The 20,246-nt window shown below is 34.7% G+C and overlaps 1 pseudogene across 1 annotated transcript; it reads left to right on the top strand.

The window, feature by feature from the left end:
* Positions 1-6,440: 6,440 nt before the first annotated feature.
* Positions 6,441-11,053, top strand: LOC143628498 (root phototropism protein 3-like; annotated as a pseudogene). Its single transcript, XR_013152757.1, has 4 exons — positions 6,441-6,565; positions 6,663-6,722; positions 6,824-7,932; positions 10,420-11,053. The product of XR_013152757.1 is annotated as a root phototropism protein 3-like (transcript).
* The last annotated feature ends 9,193 nt before the right edge of the window (positions 11,054-20,246 follow it).

Below are 20,246 nucleotides of genomic sequence, written 5' to 3'. Positions count from 1 at the left end.
AACCCGACCCATATTTTTTTATTCTCCGATTCTATTAAAACTTTAAAATATATTTATTTTTATATTGATATATGTTAGTAATATTAAGTTTTAATTAGATTTAAGTCATTCCAAAGCTTGAGGGGCCAATTATGCCAACTGACCAAACCTCTTACTTCTTCCCTACCCCTCTTCGTCAGCCAGTCCCCCCCCCTTTTTGCACGATTTTGACCAAGTCAACAGCCCTCTAGTCCGCCGATTAATCATGGTTTTGATGAATTCAAAATATCCCTCACCGACACGTCTTTGCATGCTATGGAAACTATACGAAATTGACATCAAACATTGCTCAAAATAGACCGATTTATATTAAGTTTATAGGCGGCCTAAATGATCTTGAATCGCTATATATACCATGTTAGAATGCAATTAACAAGCACCACACCTTCCGGTCACAATCTCGAATCAAAGCCCCTTATCAATTTGTGCACAGAAGCAATCCTTGATCTCTTTTGAATTTGTGTTCAAGCCGAAACCCTAAGTCATCATTCCTCCTTCAATTCAAGATCATACCAGGTAATTAAAGCATGGTTCCTAATCGGAATCTCGTAAGTAATCAAAGCCCTCTGTCTTCGAATTAGGGATTTCCCACTAGGGTTTATAAGGATTTGGGAGTAATTGGATTTTGTTTATAACTATTTTATGTTTCATAAAACGAATGTGTTAGACACCAGTCCAGTTAGCTGGTGCGTTTGAGTTAAGGTTCTGGCTCAGGAGGGACCTAGGTTCGAGTCTCTCCTTTGCCGTTTTTATTCCTGTAATTGTATTCTTTTCTACTATTTAAGTTTCTTTTTCATTTATTACTTCCTTTATTTCATTAAATCATCTTTAATTAATTAATTAAATAATTATCTTCAAAACTATTAACAAAGTTACAAGATAAAATTTCATTTAACGTTCCTCTGTTTTGTGTGTTTTTAATTCTTTTGTTCATTTTTTTACCATTTAGTAACTAACATATATTCGTAACACTAAATAAACGTTATTTTTGATAAACTGAACCATATTAAAGGTTCCAAATAAATTTTTCGTTTAAGTTTTCCGTTAATATGGATGCATTATTATATATAATAATTATTTTATTTATCAAACATAATAATAATAATAATAATAATAACAACAACAACTTAAATCCATAAAGCCTCCAAACTCCTTGCATTATTTTTTTAATACTCTCTAGTTATATTTTTACAAATAGTAAACGTAATGGTATTATTAAGTAAATCATTAATAAATAAAATAATCTAAACCCTAAAAGGTCCAAATCTTTCAACTCGATTATAAACCACAATACTGAAAACTAAACTAATGAATTTTCTAATAGCAAACTTGTACTTAGAACCCTATCGAATCCCAATTCCGTCATAAGTCTTGTTATTATAATTATTTCATTAATTAATTAATATTATCATTAACAACTAGGAACATTTGTTAACCTATCCCGAGGAGCTCAATCGCTTTTATCATAATTTATTGTCATCCCGTCTTCGTTAATCCACTCATTAAGGTGAGTTTACATACTCCTTTTTTCCATCTTTTATATTTTGGGGGTAGCATGTATACCTTATTAACTTTACTCATGTTTTATTTCCTCATCTATTCAAAACACAATTCAATTTATGTTTATATGTGATTATTGCATGCTTATGATTATGCTCTATGTGCTTAAGTGTTTATTTTATGTTTGGTGGTTGGTATCTCATCGTCATCTATTCTCATCTAGTAAAATCATTCATTTACCCAAGTACATTGATTTCGTATCAATAGAAATGGGTCCATATCCTGTTTATATTTTCATAAGACTTGTAATACTCACCATTTACATATGAATTGTGATTTACCTATATATATATACAACTAAAACTTATGTATTATCATCAACATTCGTGTTGACAAACTTTATTTTCATATATGCTACAGGTACAAGTAATTGATATTGTTTGAGATTGAAGAGATTAGTTTTTGCCTTAGGAGATTTATTATAATTCAAAATATGTATTGATTATTGTAATTGTGTACTTGTTTAATGTTAATGAAATTAAATATTAATTATCGCTTTAATTACTGTCTTTTGAGCTACTGTCCAATCAATATGTTACGCCCCAGTATATTCCGCCTTTGGTCGGGGTGTGACAATATAAAATGAATTAAACCAAGTTAAATACTAACAAATGCAAGATTTTATTAAAACGAAAGATTTGAATTACGTTCCCAAATCAGGTAAACAAATACGAAAAATAAATACGGAAAAACCGAAATGTTACATTTATACTATTAAAAATAAGAATGCTTTGGGTGTTTTCAAAATGTTTAAACAGGAAGTGGAGTTAAAGCATTCGTTAAAGGTTAAATCTCTAAGAAGAAATCGAGGTGGAGAGTTCCTTAATAAGCTTTTCACCGAATATTGTGATCAAGAAGGAATAAAAAGAATGTTTATGGCTCCTTACTCTTCCTAAAAAATGGTGTAGTTGAAAGACGAAACTGAACGGTCCTAAACGCGACAAGAAGTATGTTAAAAGCTATAAACCTCCCACAAAACTCATGGGGAGAAATGGTGAGACACTCAATTTATGTGTTGAATCAGGTACAAACTAAGTACTTGAAGACGGTAACCCCTTATGAAGCATTAAAGGGCCAAAAACCCAATATAGCGCATATGCGAGTATTTGGATACTTAACATAAATGAAGATACCCACTGTTGATATAATGACTTGAGAAAACGTTATTCAAACGTTATACGAGCCTAGAATCTAGTCACAAAAAGATACGCCAATCTGTGTGAATACGTTAAAGAAGATCGATACATTATGATGATGAATACATTATGTCTAGAGAGAATCCGGCAGCATAACGTTACACGGGGAATAAACAAGCTCAGATCTATATGCATATTCACTATGGAAGGGCTATATATAGTGAGCTCTCATTCGTTACCCTGTAGTAACGAATGAGGCCTCTCATTCGTTAAAATTACTAATGAATGAGATCTTCACATAGCGAATGACCCCCCATTCGCTAAACACCCTTAGCGAATAGGCATACTTTAGAGAATAAGCCTTCATTCGTTACACTGTAGTAACGAATGGGCTCTTACATTAACGAATCAGATTAGTATTTAATGAATGGACCTCATTCGCTAAACATGCTTAGCTAATGAGCCATTTTACATTAAATATAAAGACTAAACTACCCCTAGCCTATTCGAACAGCTGCGGAAAACAAATCATGCACTAACACAACTCGTTGCAAGTCGGACACGAACTTGAATGGACTGAATTTATAATCGAGCCGGTCCAAGAAGCTGCCCAACTGGAAAATTCAACCCAAAACGAAGACCTAACATACCTGAATTTGAAGACCAACATGAAGCGTATCCCGAACCCGAGCTGAGAATAACTGGTCATCAATTGGTCCCTCTGAAAAGATTTGAGGATTATGTAATGTTAGGTGAAGGAGAATGTTTCCTCCTAGATAAAGAACCAACTATTATTGAAGAGGCTAAGAATGCTAAAAAAATAACGAGAAATAATGATATTAGAATTAGTCTTAATTTAACAAAACAATTAGTGGTACTCATGTAACTTACGTGTGACTCACAAGGCGACCGGTTTGAAATGAGTTTTTAAAACCAAGCGCGACGTGAACGAGTCAATACCAAACTAAAAAGCAAGATTAGTCGTGAAAGGGTACGTGCAAGAGCACGGGGTAGACTTAGATGAGGTCTTTGCCCTAGTGACAAGAATGGAAACCGTGCGTTTGATTATAGTAATTGCATCAAATTATGATTCCTTCGTTTACCATATGGATGCTAAATCAACATTCTTAAATGGCGAGTTGAAAGAAGATGTGTATGTCAAGCAACCTGATTGATTTGATGTTCTTGGGAAACACGATATGGTTTATAAGTTACGAAAGGCTTTATATGGTCTTCGCTAAGCCCCCAAGCTTAGAACCGAAAAACTCGACAAAACATTAAGATGTTTGGATTTTATTTAATTGACGAGAGAACCAGCGATGTACAAGCGGAATACAAGAATCGGCATTCTCATTGTTGGTGTATATGTTGATGATCTTATCATGACTGGCTCGAGTCAAACCGAGGTTGAGGAATTCAAAAGTTAAATGAAGTATGAGTTCGCGATGCAATACCTCGGAATGCTTTCTTACTATTTGGGCATCGAAGTAACACAAAGAAGCACGAGATAAATTTGAAACAAGAAGTATATGCTAACAAAATTTTAATGAATGCATTTTTAAGTGAATGCAACCCGACTCGATTTCCTATGGAACACCGGTAGCAAGTAACGAAAGATGAAGAAGGAGAACCTGTAAATGCAACCGAATATCATAGAATAATCGGTAGTTTAAGGTATTTAACAAACACGAGGCTTGATTTAAGTTATATAGCTGGAGTTGTTAGTAGGCTCATGCAGGAACTGAAACAATCCCATATGCAGATTTTGAAGAACATATCACCTTACTTATAAGGCATGAGTGGATATGGTTTAACACATGGATGCGATAGTAGAGAGTTGGTTGGTTACTGTGACAGTAGATATGGTATGGATCAAACGTATAGTCGAGGTACCACCAGGACGACGTTTTTCTATGTTGATGCATTGATCTTGTGGCTCTCATAAAAACAAAAAACCATAGCCTTGTCACTGTGTGAATCTGAGTAAATGACAAGATCAACCATGACCTATCAAGCTATATGGTTAAGGGAGTTGTTAAGCAGGTTGACCGGGCATGAACTTTATACATGGATAATAGACCTGCCATTGATTAGATGAAGAATCTCGTGTTTCATAGGAGAAGTAAGTCTAATAACATTAGATTTCATTTCATTCATGAATATACTGAACATGGCGAAATTCAAGTCGGGCCGGTGAAAAAAAACAAAATGCGGATATTATTACCTAAGCAGTTAATGCGGAAAAATATTTGATATCGGTCAAGGACCGATATCTGAGATATCGGTTATCACAGTGAGATATCGTTGGGATATCGGTAATTTTAATATCATGTAAAATTCATATATATTGCAATTTAACACTAATAATTCAGTATAGTTTCCTACAATAACAAATTAACCTTTTGCAACTTGCAAAATATTAACAATTGTAGGAAGTAAGAATTGATTAAGACTTTAAACAATAACATTGAGCACTAAAAGTTGATAATTAAGACTTAAACTCTCATATCGGGAATATCGGTGATATATCGGTCAAATATCAATCTAATATCGGTCAATATCACTGATATTATCGGTACCGATATTTTGACTGATATTTCATTAAGGGACCGATAATCGATATATCAGTGATATATCGGTGATATATCGACGATATCGACGATATCGATTCTTACAAAAGCATCACCAAAAATAATGTTTGAAGAGTTAAGAGAATTGTCCGGGATGAAGGACCTAAATGGAATGAAACAAGATTAAGGGAGTGAATGATAAATATAATCCTGATTCGTTTAAAGATACACGATCAATCTCAAGTGGAGAATAAGGAGGAGATCAAGTCTATCTTTTATTTTAATGTTTATTTAATAATTATGCTACCCGTACCTTCAAAGTGTTGTAAGTGGGAATTAAACTTGAGTCTTCGTTAAGAAATCAAGCTCCCTATCACTACACCACATTGAAGTAGTTAAGAAGTTAGGTTTTAGTTCTAGTTCTAGTTGGTTAATTTTTATTTAACCTATATAAGGTTTACTTATTTCAATTGAAGTAGTTAAGAAGTTAAGTTTTGAAGTTAAATAAAAATAGTTTGTTGAGTTTAAGAATAATTATTGTTTTCCATCAACATAGACGTCAACAAACAAACATTTGTTTTCCTAGTTTTCACCGTACCCATAGACGTCAAAGTTTTCGTTTCCTGCTTCACGATTACTAACACAATTCGAGGTTTAAAAATCCAGTTTGTTTCTCTAAAAATGACCTTAATTTGTGCATATGATATTGTGATGCTTTGACCTGCACTGGTTGGCCCATTGGTTACTTCCACTACATACAACCTTAACCTTATAAGTTATAGGTTTAAAGAAATTATGAAAAGTCATTTTTATGAATAACCAGAAGGTATTAATACCATAAAATCTTATGTTATTTGAATACTGGAGTGACCACTTACACAAAGCACGTGCGGCAATCTTTAAGAGGACTATAAGATAGTGAGATTGCACCATATAAGTCTGCATATCCTTGAAACATAAAGGCCTCCACATCTGTTTCTTTTTCCTATCATAGACGCTTAACATGTTTGTGCCCATTACCTCACAGCCTGTACACATTCCATGAAATTGCATATCAAGCCCACATTCTCTCTCAATTAATCCAAACAAAACCCATGTGACATCTTTCACTTTTCACCACAAATTATCATCATCATCATGTGGGATTCAGAGTCTGAATCTGTAGCTGGAAGAGATTACGATAATGGAGTTCTTTCTTCAACCAAACATGGCGTCCAGACTGATCGCTTCGAACAACGAGGCAAATCTTGGTACGTAAATTTACTCATCAAATTAAGAGAGAAGAAAAGATTAATAGTTCAAAAAGATTGATCAAATAACAAGATTGATTTTGTTAATGAAAACAGGTTTGTTGCAACTGGATATTCCAAGTGATTTCTTGGTCCAGATTGGTGACGTTAGTTTCCATTTGCACAAGGTAGTAAATTATTAACTATCACTTTATTCAAACATCTTTTTTTTTAATTATTGATTAATTCATTTATTTTTGTTATTTCGTGTGATATTTGGATTTTACAGTATCCCCTACTTTCAAGAAAATGAACAGACTAATATACGATTCGCGAGAGCTAGATTTGAGCAGGGTAGCCATGGACGACATACCCGGTGGTGCAGACGCGTTCGAGCTAGCCGCCAAATTCTGTTACGGGATCGCAGTGGATCTAACCGCAACCAACATCTCCGGCCTTCGATGCGCAGCCTAGTATCTAGAAATGACCGAGGATTTGGAAGAAGGGAATCTAATATTCAAAACTGAAGCCTTTTTAAGTTATGTGGTGTTGTCGTCATGGCGAGATTCGATTCTCGTACTCAAAAGTTGCGAAAAGTTGTCGCCATGGGCGGAGAATCTCCAAATTGTTAGGAGATGTAGTGAATCTATCGCGTGGAAAGCGTGCGCAAACCCGAAAGGTATCCGGTGGCAGTACACAGGTAAACCGATTAATGTTTCTAGCCCGAGTTGGAACGATATGAAGGACTCGAGCCCGAGTCGAACCCCTGTCCCACCCGACTGGTGGTATGAAGATGCATCTATTCTTAGGATCGATCACTTTGTGCGTGTGATCACCGCGATTAAAGTAAAAGGAATGCGGTATGAGCTCGTGGGAGCTGCGATAATGCACTACGCGATGAAATCGCTTCCGGGGTTGATTAAAGAGGGAGGCGAAGAAGGCAGTGCCACGGGTGTCCACTGGAAAGGCGGGCTGCACATGATTGTAGCGGGTAACAGAGACGACCCTTCTTCGGGCACCCAGATTAGAGATCAGCGAATGATCATCGAAAGCCTTATTAGCATAATCCCGCCACAAAAAGACAGTGTTTCGTGTAGCTTTCTTCTCCGGTTGTTGCGGATGGCTAACTTGTTGAAAGGGGCGCCCGCGTTGGATTTTCTGATTCAAGAACAAACGGAAACTGAAAGCCCGGGTCGTCACTCAATATCCGAAAAGCATACGAGTAATAACTCGAATGCTAAAATAAGAGTTGCACGCCTCGTTGACAGTTACTTAACCGAGGTCTCCAGGGATAAACACCTTTCTCTGACCAAGTTTCAGGTACTTGCCGAGGCTTTGCCCGAATCAGCACGGAGCTGTGACGATGGCCTCTATCGCGCTATTGATTCATATCTCAAGGTATTTCTTAAGCTTTTGCATTATGTTTTTTTGTATGGTTTAGAGAAGAGGTAAGTATTTATAGGCAGTTTATGAAGCCAAATAGGTAACCGAACTTCCTATTTGTACAACTTAGAGCATTCTCATCCAACCCCTCATGTTATTTGAGAGGTGTTTTTATAATTTAGAGAGTGATTCAGGGTATTGTGAGTGAAGAGTTTTTATATTTTAGAAAAAGTAGTGATTTTTCTATATATTTGAAAAGTTACTGTTCATCTCCTATAATTTTTTAATATATTTTGAAAGTGGTTGTGAGTGAAGTAAAGAGAAAATGTAATGATAAATGGTATAAAAAGTATTATTTAATTGAACTAGAGAGAGAAAAAATAAAGTGAGTTTTAGTGTAATTTTTGGTTTGGAGATAAGAAGTAGGATGAGAATGCTCGAAATGCCTTAAAATGTACTTTCAAATTCTCTAACCAGGAATGTTAGTACCGGTGCTCGGTTAAGACAACGTATTCTACTCAGAATGGATCAACGAGACTCTTCAATTTAGGGAGTGCAGCAACAAGTATAATAAATTGCCACTAAAAAAAAGAAAGAGACTTTAGTTACTCTAGGAAAATTCTAAAAATATCCATCATACTTTGTTAAAGTTATATTTGTTCTATTTGACTAGTCAACTCATTAGAATATTAATAAAAAAAAACAGTCTATTAGCCCGAATTTTAATCTCGCTCAACTATATTTTAATCCAACTAAAAAATTTCAAGTGCCAATAATTCAAAAATCCAACTGAACCGACTAGAGTTTTCAAAAATTTATTTTGAATATTATATTAATGAAATTAATTTTACTTTTATTAGGTTTTTCTTTTAAAACTTTTAAAATATATAATTTTCTAAAATTCCGAAGATATCGTTCCGACATGTTTATTTTCATCTATGCGTTGACATAAATTTGCTCAAACCCGATCCGGATAAAATGCAAATTGAAATATCTCGGTTATGGGCAATGCTTATGTTCGCATTTAGATAAAAATAAGCATGTCAGAATGGTACCTTTAGAATTTTATAAAATTATATAATTTAAAAGTTAAAAAATATCCAAATAGAAGTAAAATTAAATATATTAATATAATATTCAAAACAAAATTGTGAAATAATATAGTCAGTTTGAATAGATTTTTGAAAAATCCAGTCCGCTGATTTTTTGGCTCTTGGCATTTTTTGGTTGGATTAATCCAATCGGGTGATTATTAGAATCCAAATTGATAGATTGTTTTTTGGTGTACATTCTTGGGATTTGACCAATCAAATAGAGACTTTAAATAAATATAAAATGAACATTTTAGAATTTCCCATTTATTTTACTTTTCCTTCACATTTATTAAACAACAATTCTGATTCAAATACTAAATTATAAAATAAATTCTGATTCCTTGATTTTCTTTCTCGAAAGGTCATAACTACTAAAATGTACTTGTAAATTGTTTCATGCTATTATATATATATATATATATATATATATATATATATATATATATATATATTTTTTAATTAAGAAGTTTGGTTTCATAAAAAACCTTTTTTAATAATTTATTAGTTTTGTTTTGTTCATATATATATCAATTTGATATTTAATCAATTATGGTGTGTTGGTTAATGACAATTTTGTGAGTCCTTAGGAAAGTAGGGAAAACAAAGGCTGCACAGGTTCGATACACACGCAATAAAACATCTTAGAGAATCTTTTGTTACGTGGAGGCATCCATTCTTTGAACACTTTTCCTTTTTTTTTTTTTTGTTATTTTATTTGTGTTGTTGGTTTTAATATGCTAATATATATAAGAGTTTTGGTTCCGTAAGTACCGTAGCGAATGTGACGGAAGCTGATCGAATTCGCATACACTCACCGGCCATCGCATTTTGTTTTAGTTTTGGTGCCGTAATGCCGTAATAAACTCAGTGCCTCATCGCCAGGGATCAGCAATGGTCGGGTTTTACCAACGCTCGAGTTTACCAACTGGCGCGCACCCCATTGGTCCACCTTAACTTTTATAGTTTATTGTTTTATTTTTGGTTTTAGTTTCGATTCAATAACGCGCATAACTGAAACCGATTGAATTCACGTCGATTTAACACCTCAAAGTTTGGATTTACCACCACCCGAATTTTACCAATCTGTCCCAGCGTAACGCGCCTAGTTTGTTATAATTTTAACAAGTCTTGTGCCTCTGATTCTTGTCGTGTATGGTTTTGCTTTGGTTGGTATTATTTTTACTATTTATTATTATTAATGTACAAAAATATCCCTGCTACTGTAGCAATAGGTTTCTAATTATGTATAGATAATTGGCCCTTTTAGCCAAACCAATATTTATCCAATAACAAATTCCACAACAGTCTCTAACCACCTACAAATTTTGAAATTAAATTTCAAGTTGCATCATGCTAATTAAAAATGAAGGCAGTTTGCACAATATTAATACTGGAGTTTGTGTGACAGGCGCACCCGACTCTTTCAGAACATGAACGAAAACGACTATGCCGGGTCATGGACTGTCAGAAGCTTTCAATGGATGCGTGCATGCACGCTGCACAAAACGAGAGGCTTCCACTGAGAGTCGTGGTGCAGGTTCTCTTCTCGGAGCAAGTCAAGATCAGCAGTGCACTTGCAAGCAGCACACTTAAAGAAACCGGTGATTCCCGCTACCAACCGATGGTTCAAAACAGGAAAACATTGCTAGAAGGAACACCACAGTCGTTTCAGGAAGGATGGGCTGCAGCCAAAAAGGACATCAACACTCTAAAGTTTGAGTTAGAGACAGTGAAAACCAAGTATTTGGAACTACAACATGAGATGGAGAATCTGCAACGACAGTTTGATAAGGTTAGCAAACCGAAGCAGCAATCTGCATGGTCGAGTGGTTGGAAGAAGCTGAGCAAGATGACGAAGATGAGTAATATGGAGAATAATAATGATGTTGGGAGTCAGAGTAATGCACCACAGGCCAGGAAGGCACCAAGAAGGTGGAGGAATTCGATTTCTTAAGCTGCGATTTACATGTTTCCGTTCGTTTGCGGGGCATCAAATTGATAGGTCTGAGAAGTTTTCTCGTAACAGGTACTTATCGTTGAAAAAAAAGGATTTTATTTATAAACTTTGTATGCATACAAATGCATCCAACTCATATTGAACTTCTTTAAATATTTCTTTCTACTTGTAGATTTTTTTTCTTTCAACCCATTTGTTGTGCCTCTAGTATTCATTTCATCTTCGTGTTTCTTGAATTTGGAGACTTTGTGTATCGTGCATTTGTAGCATTTCATTAAACTTGTAATTGTCAACTTCAGTTATAAACTTCCTTGTTTTTTGTTACATGGTAATTTTCAACTTCAGTTATCACACTGCTTTCATACTTAGAATGATTTTCGTTGTTCTACAAGTATAGTTGACTAAATTAACTAGCTGATAACCCTGTGCTTCACGGCGGATATGTAAGTTTCAAATTACTAACTCACAATAACAACACTATGTAATTAATTTGTAAAACCCATACCACTATACATAGTGATAAACACCTGTTGTAGGATCTGATATTTGAGCATTATACTATCAATTAAACGATTCATAAGATTTGCAGTGGATGGAAGATTATGAAGTTAAAGATATGTTGAATTATTGAAGTTTCATGAAGTTTCATAGGGATAAGCTAGTTTCACAGAGCCTCTCTGTGAAACTACAAACGACGTAATTTGCGAAACTCTGATTGGAATACTTGCAATACTTCATGTGAAAGTCTAATTGGGAACAATTTTTGCCTTGCGAAACTGGAGATTCAAATATGTGAAACTTCATTATTGTATACGAAAGTTACGGGTTCACTGTCAAGTGGCGGTTTGCTTAGAGAACAAGTCTCAAGGGACTATAATCGGGAACTCGGCATTTATTTGCAGGTGTCGGTTTATTTGTGAGTAATATTTCTAGGTAGTTAAATATGAAAAAAGTTTAAACAATTTCACATGACAGCATCCATGTTTCTTAAATTGAATGATTAGGAAGTTTGCCGCACAAGCCATGCGAAACTTCCTTGAATCCTGTAAAACTGTCTTCAACAAGCATAATCTTCAAATCCTTAGCTTGTTCATCCTGTGTACTTTGTCACCCTTTATACCATGACGTGGTCAATATCAAGTGCTAAATTCAAACCCTACAATCTCCCCCGTTGTAATTTGTAACACCCTGGCATTAAGCGGAAACGCCCGGGTGTGACGTACATATTGTTCAAACACACGTGGCACTATTAAGTGACCATAATATCATTAATTCATTTAAAGCACAAGTACACAAGTTTTCAAAGTAAACAAATACATATGACTCAAGGATAAACAGTTATAACAACTTATTGATTTACTTAGATAACTTAAAAACTAGCGTCTTCCTTTAACATCATCCTCTAATCATGGTATCTGTAGCATATTTATAAAATAATGTCAACTATCTACATAGTTGGTGAATTCCCGCAGTTTTATATAACACATAAAAACCATACAATATATGAATAAGTGATAAACGAGCAAGTAAGGGTTCTTTACACTCGAATCAATGGTCCTGAGTGTAAAGAAAGTCCTTCCCAGTTGGAGCAACCAACGTACTCAGATAATGAGGCTCTTCCACTCGAAACAAATGGTTCAGAGTGCAAAGGGGAGCATATGATCATACTTATTGAGGTTGCCACGTGCAAGTAATTTCGAGCAAATAATCAAGTAACACACAAATCCATATAGTACAGAACACCTTCTCAATATCTCCAATTTGTACAAAATCAGACAACATTTCATCACTAGCTTAACCAACAGGCTCTAAGTCATCGCCATCGCCAGCCTCAGAATCTTGAACACCACTAGAACCTCTTCCACCAATACGAAAACTACTACCTCCAAATTCTATATCACCATCAACAACACCACCAGCACTAGAACCTCCATCACCATCTGTTTCTCTTATATTTCTCAGATGCATCACTATCTTTTTAAGGAATATCATTAAACATTTCATCAATCTCAAGATCCCTTTGAACAAGAAAATTTAGTTTTAATTTAGCTTTCTCAAGCTCTTTGTTAATCTTTAGATTGGCAAAGGTAAGTGTATTAACACGCTATTGTTGTTATTTTTAATAGACTTTATTTCAGAAATTTATTGATCTATCAGGCTTTCCCTGGCCAAGGAGTTAGAAAGCGTGATCCTCATCATGCTCATCTCACGAGCAATATCATCACCAACAATTTGATTGTGTCGGCCTCAAGTTCAGTTTCTATTGCCACTCTTTCAGAATATGGAGAAGGATAAGCTTCTTCTTCTTTATAGGTGTCCTTTATATTCTATTATCCTTTTTTACAAATTAGCAGCAGGAGGAGCTAGTCTTGGAGCAGTAGTTCTCTAAGGTGGAGGAACTATACGATCAGAAGTAAGAGCCTCTTCACATTGTATTCTAACTCCCTCAACTAGAGCAGGACAAACATGTGCACACTTAGTACGTGTAGTTATACGTCTAGCATGAATTTCTTCCTTTTCCTTTCTTTCTATCTCCCAGATAAGTTCCAAATCTCTTTACCTTCTCTCACAGTACATGTGTCTTAGAAAATATATGTCTTTACCTTTGAATTGAACATGTGGCAATTAATAGAAGGCAAAGTTCTAAGAAACCCAATGTGTTAACTTCATCTTGACACCATCATTTTCTTTGTTATGTAGGAAACGATTGGGAAACATTTGGATTATTCATGGATACCGTCACATCCTGACTAGCAATTGCGAAAGCGTAAAACGGGAATGCGACAGTTTATAAAGAAACATTAACAAACTAATTTACATCATATTACATTGTTATAGCTCCGGTTACATACTAGGAGATACATAATAATAATCAGTTTGCTATGCCGCTTTATTCTCTAGCAGTACAGTTGCATCTATCCACATCGCATCGATCACAAAGCACATAAGCATCCTATTCCAGTTTCGGTATACCTGAAAAGCATGTTAAAGCGGGTCAACTACGAATAGTTGGTGAGTTTCACAAGTTTCAATGAAATCAGTTATGCGTATCTATAACAATCATAGTTTGTATGTATGTATGTATGTATGTGTGTGTGTGTGTGTGTGTGTATGTGTGTGTGTGTATGTATGTATGTATGTATGTATGTATGTATGTATGTATGTATGTATGCATGCTAAGCTGCAAGTGAAACCTTGATTGTGCTTTTATGCTACGTGGCTTCCAGTACCCACGTCTGAAGGAACGTGTTTGTGTCGTGAACAAGACGTAGATCGATATCTATAATCAATGTGAAAGTGAGGAATCCCTAAACGTGATCGAAAACAACAAGGTTTCTCATTTACTTCTCTCTGTTTCTCATATATCTCAAGATTTACAACAGGATATGACAAATATCAGTACATATACGTTCTGGACCAAAGAGTTATGAAAACAGATGTCAAAATCACTATTTATAGGGTGGTTGGAGCATTTCTGGTGTATAAGTCCTCAACCAGCATATATGTTTTCAACGTATAACATATACGGAGAAAACCAGAAAACTGTTTTACATGTCGTTTTTGCCCACGTGCTCGTATTCAAATTCTCTATCACCCCATATAATAATATCTTTATTTTCACTCCATCTAAAATGCTCAACCTTTTAGCTCCTTTAAAGCTCCGCTCACTTTCATTTGACAAAGACGAAAGCAATAGACGTATGCACTAACAGACTCCCCCTCGGATATTGCTGAGTCTTTCCATTCAAATTAAGTGCTTTAACATTTTAGCTCCGGGCATCGCTTGTCTTCTTAACACATCTCTTTCAATTTATTAATTCCATCCTTAAGTGCAAAGAACATTTGACGTCAAGCTTTAAACAATTGTTTAAACATTATCGTCTCTGTTTGTATAGTCTTTGACACTTTCCAGAACTGAATCTTCAATAATTCTCCCCCTTAATTCTTGATCATCTTACAGACTCCACCTCAAGCTTCATGTCTTGATGGGACCTGTTACTCATGATAAGTGTAAGTTGAAAATCTTATTTCACAATGTAAGCATACTCAAATACTTATAAAGATTTTTCAACCGTTTGACAATTTACCACCATGAACATCAACAAAAAGTTGTTTATCAAGTCCAAATTAATGATCTCAAAAAACATTGACATTTAAGTATGTTTTTCAATTGATTTTATAAAATTTTGCATTCCAACATCAACATTCGAAAATAAAACGGAAAAATAAAATCTTTTTGGTATTAATGAAACGCAATAAAGATAGTAAACAAATGAAATCTAAAGCTATTTACAAACATGTAAACAATTTCATATTTTTGTGAGTTTGAGCAGAGAATCATATTGACCAAATTGCCCTTCCATCTCAATTTTATTTTCAGCATTTATTATGACTAGCGTTAAGTCAGTCATTGGTATTGCTGTACACTTAGACCTTCCAAACAAATGATTAAGGAATTTCTGTGATACTATTAATTTGGTTCAATTAAGCACGAATCTTATGTGGTCCCCACCCATCAAAACATAAATTGTATATCTTTATACAGTGAGTTTTTCACATGTATACTTTTTCATTTTTACTTAAAATCGATTAGCTGTGACTCATACAAAAATAATAAAACAAAACAACTCAGAACTTTAAAATAATCCCTTAAGGTCGGTATTACTACACACAGATGGTTCCATTTTAACAAAAATAAAAAGATAAAATAAGTTGAAATTGTATAAGGCTTTAACAATCAGGTCGGATAATACTATATTATCGTGCGGAGAAAATCCAAAGCTTTATACAAAACACCAAGAAAATAATGCAGAATATCCAAATCTTAACCTTCAAGTCGGATAATCTTATCGCGCAGGAGAAGATCTAAGATTTAAATAAAATTAAAGAAAAAATCAAATTTAATTTCTTTGCAAAATAAAAAGAAAATAAGCTGAATTTTTTTGCAAAATGAACACATGCACACACAGCAATTTTTAAACTTTCCATTTTCTTAAAGCAGATATTAACTAAGCTACAAGATGTTAATCCACTAGATTCAGCTGTATTTAGGTTTATATCACATAGTTTTCCTTACTTGTTTGTTTTAAAGGCCTACCAATGCACTAATACATTTAAGCACACAGCCTTTTATGCCTACTTTTTACTGGATTTGGGACCAGATGATCAATGTACTATCATCTTCCCTTTTTTGCTTCAACAACTCATTTTTTATTTTTTTTTATTTTCTCAAATCTCTTAAATGTTTTTGAATTTTCTTAAAATTTTTACTCCCCCTAAAATCAAAAACATTAACAAAAATAAACTTGACTGTTTGATGTGGTCTACAGATATTTTTAGATCACTTTTAGTTAATCACAATGGTAGCCTCATTAACAAGAATAGACAGTTATGTAATTCAAAATGGATGCGAAAAGTAAACCGTAATGAGCTCCATCTTTCCAGATTTCCTGTGTTTGCCCCGCCCTCCATTAATTTGGCAATGTTTAGCACAACCATGCTCCAATGATAGGCATTATGACTTATGGGAGCCCCCGCACACACAGTTTAAGAAAACAGAGAAATCCAAGCCCGCTTGGTCTTGGACCTCATGACATTTTCAAAATTCTCAACATATTCAGAAGTTTCAGACAAATTTGTTACAACAGAATGCTTGTTGTCTGAACAGTCAGAATTAACATTTAAAACATTTGAATTTTCTAAAGTTTCGGATTTTACAGATCAGACAATGTTATCTGAACTTTTAGAACCAGACTCTTTTTCAACAAAATCTTGGTTTGATTTGACATTTGAGTCTTTTTTCTTAATGATCCAATGATATAACGTTGATTTGGATCTTTTCACATAAAATTTCAAACTCTCAAACCTATTTGCATTACAATCTTTCAAATCAACAACCTTAACAAATTTAGGTTTGATATTTGAATTGACATTTGAGCTTGTATTTTCAGATTTTGGATTTTGAAATTTTTGTTTTTCTGTTTTTAGAACATCTTGGTTGATTTTAGATGTAACAACATCTGATTTTGGAATGTAAGCGAACTTAGGGCTCTTCTTATAACAAGGAGATTCCTTAGTTTGTTTACGTTTGACTTTCTAAAAAAACAAATCCTTATTGGATTGATTTCGATACTGGATTTCTTTATCACTTTCAGATGTTGTACCATGTACAAATTCAACCTTATTAACAAATTTTTTGTGGTTACCATGATCGTGCTTATAAAAATTAGGACACACAAAGAACACATGTCCCACTTCGTCACAGTTAAAGCATCTCCTCTGGTCAACAAACTTTCTAACCGGAGGTTCTTGAACACGATCACGTCCAGTTTTTTTACTTTTCAGATTTTAGAGACTCAGGGGAAATTGGGGTTGGAACTTGCTTATACCCCAAACCATGATCATTATAACCATAGACAACTTCCCCAAATATTTCATCTTTACCTGTCAGTTTAGGGAGAATATTGTCCAGGAGGTGAGATGCTGCTTTGAAACTGTTAAGCTTCAAATCAACCTTTTCATTAACAGTTTGTTTTAACATCAAAATTGTTTTCTCATTTTGATCAATCTTTTCCCCCAGCTTAGCGTAAGCTTCTTTAATACGTTTAAGCTCATTTAGTAAAGAGTCATTGTGAGTTTTTAACAATTTATTCTCCACATCTTTTTCTAAACATTCTTTATGAAGCAACTCACATTTTTCACATGATTTTACGTTATGAATGTTTAACAACTCATGATTAGACTCTGATTTGATTTTTCATGATAATGAGAAGAAGGTTCAGAGTGTACCTCGAATAGCTTAACCTCTTCGACTTTCACAGTCGGGGTGTCTGAGAACTTTCTGTTCTGACTTGCTTGAGAATAGTTCAGTTCCCTTAGCTCCAGCAGCTGCTTCCTCAGCTTCATCCTCAACCTTAATTTCCCTCAATTCCAACTTCAGAGGATCACAAGTAGACTGACACCATGATTCCAAAACCAATTTTTCATCAACTTCTGAGTCACTATCATTATCAAACGTTGGAGTGTTCTCAAATTCTAGCTGTGATAGTTCTTAAGATTTTACAATCTTTTTAGGAAGTTGATCAATCATCTCAAACTTTTCAGACTGGTCATTTTGAACTTCAATCTCATCATCAACCTTCTCAGAATCTTTAATTACCACATGCATTGTTAGCTTCTCGATGAATCAGGAGAGATTGCGACTATTGTATGTGTTGGGGTCTGATAGTATTGACAAAATATTTATACCCAAATCTTCAGGTGAAGTTTCAAAAAGTATATCGGACAACCTTTCAATGTATTCGAACTCTTGTCTCACAATCCCGATATGCTTCATTTCGCTCACAAGCTTGCAATATCTTTCGATTAAACGATTCTCCAGTCATCCTCTCAAAATCAACAAACTCTTTATTCAAAACGTTTATTCTCGATGACTTCAACGTTAAACAAACTCGAAAATTCCATTTTGAAAATTTTCAAATTTTTGTAATTTGAATTCAACAAATTTCAGCAACTTTTTGACTTGTTTAGGCTTGTTTATCAGCAAAACAGCAAACTTCAGCAACTTTCTGATTCGTTTCAGCTCGTTTTATCAGCAAATTCAGCAACTTTCAGCACGTTTCAGCAATTTCAGCACGTTTCAGCGCGTTTAAACAGCAAGCAGGACCTTTCAGCTTGTTTAATCAGCAAAAACAACACATTTCAGCACGTTTTCGGCTCATTTCAGCACGTTTCAGCGTGTTTTCGGTTCGTTTTAGCACTTAATAGCACGAAAACAGCGTGTTTCGGCCCATTTTGACAGCAAATCAGCACGTTTTCAGCAATTTCAGCACTAAAAATCCGCACGTTTCAGCAACTTTTAACTCGTTTTGGCACTTTTCTGCTCGTTTCAGCGCATAAAACAGTGCTTTTAGCAGCAAATCCGCAGTATCATCGCATTTTTGACAAGTTTTAAGTTCGTTTCAGCAACAAAACAGTGTGTTTCGGCCTGTTTGGACAGCAATTCAAAAACTTTTCGACAAAAATTAGCTCGTTGAGCTCGTTTTGTCCCGTTTGACAAGTTAAAATCAAGCAACCAAACTTTCAACAAACGTCCAAATTTTCCACTCGCCGTGAATCAAGAAATCTGAACTGAACTTTTAATCTTTACTAGCTTAAACCTTTCTTTTCATTTTAATGCCTGGAATATGCTTTGTCTTTAATTTTTGGCCCGAGCCTCAAACATTAACTAGTTTGGAATTTATTTTCTATTAATGTCCAAAACGTCCTTTGCTTATTAACTTTCAAAAATACCTTGCAGCAAACTTTTCAAATCTGCCACGAATTTCAGTCATCACTCGTTTATACTCTGATTTCTTAAAATGCCCAGTTTGCCCTTGTGACAAAGATTCCCAAATTGCCCGAAATCAAGAGTACGAATAAGAAATGAATCATCAAATGCTCGAATAACATGAACACAACACACGAACTGTAGGAACTTGAATCAGAATGATACAAACACCGAATACGGACTTAACACCAGAATACGAAATGGAATAGAATTGAGACTTTTTCCGGTGGCCGGAAAAATTAGTTATGTTCGCCGGAGAAGTTTGTTATCAGTTGAAACTTGCCGAAAAAGTAGTTATGTTGACGGAAATAAGGCTGTGATGGAAATAAAGCTTGCTGGAAAAACAATAACCTCGCCGGAAAATACTGTTTGATTACCGAGAAAACAGTTACGGAAATTACAAATAGTCAACAAGCAGATCCTATTTTCCTTTCAAAAACTCATGCACGTGATTAGCTAACAACTCAAGCCACAATAGATATCATACACTATACACACGAACCTCGCCGGAAATTTTCTCATTCGCCGGAAAAACGAAATTCATCGGAAAATATGGTTTTATCGCAGGAAAAACAGTTATTAACGTCGAAAACACAAAAAACTTCACCGGAGAACAGATTTGGACTCGAAATCATTATATAAGAATCCTAAACAATCTTAAACGTAAAATATCAACCGAGTTTGATCCGAATCCCCCGTAATTCGAACCGATGAACACGAACACACGGAATCAAAATCGAACGTGTTAGAAGCAACGTTTAAGCACGAGATTCAGTGATTAGATGCAGAAACGAGCAACAATTAAGCACGAGATTAACGAATCCGAAACGAACTCTTTAACGAGTTGAGAAATAAATCGAATTTTTGATGTGAAACGAGTGTATCTTGTTATTTTCTTCCGATATCGAGCACCAAAGCTCTGATACCACTTGTAGGAACGTGTTCGTGT

Source organism: Bidens hawaiensis, unplaced genomic scaffold (assembly GCF_021521415.1).
Source record: "Bidens hawaiensis isolate Kalapana, Puna unplaced genomic scaffold, B.hawaiensis_p1.1 tig00005013_1, whole genome shotgun sequence".
NCBI classification, from domain to species: domain Eukaryota; kingdom Viridiplantae; phylum Streptophyta; class Magnoliopsida; order Asterales; family Asteraceae; genus Bidens; species Bidens hawaiensis.
Note: the sequence above shows the minus strand (reverse complement) of the source record. Positions and strands in the feature narration are given on the sequence as shown.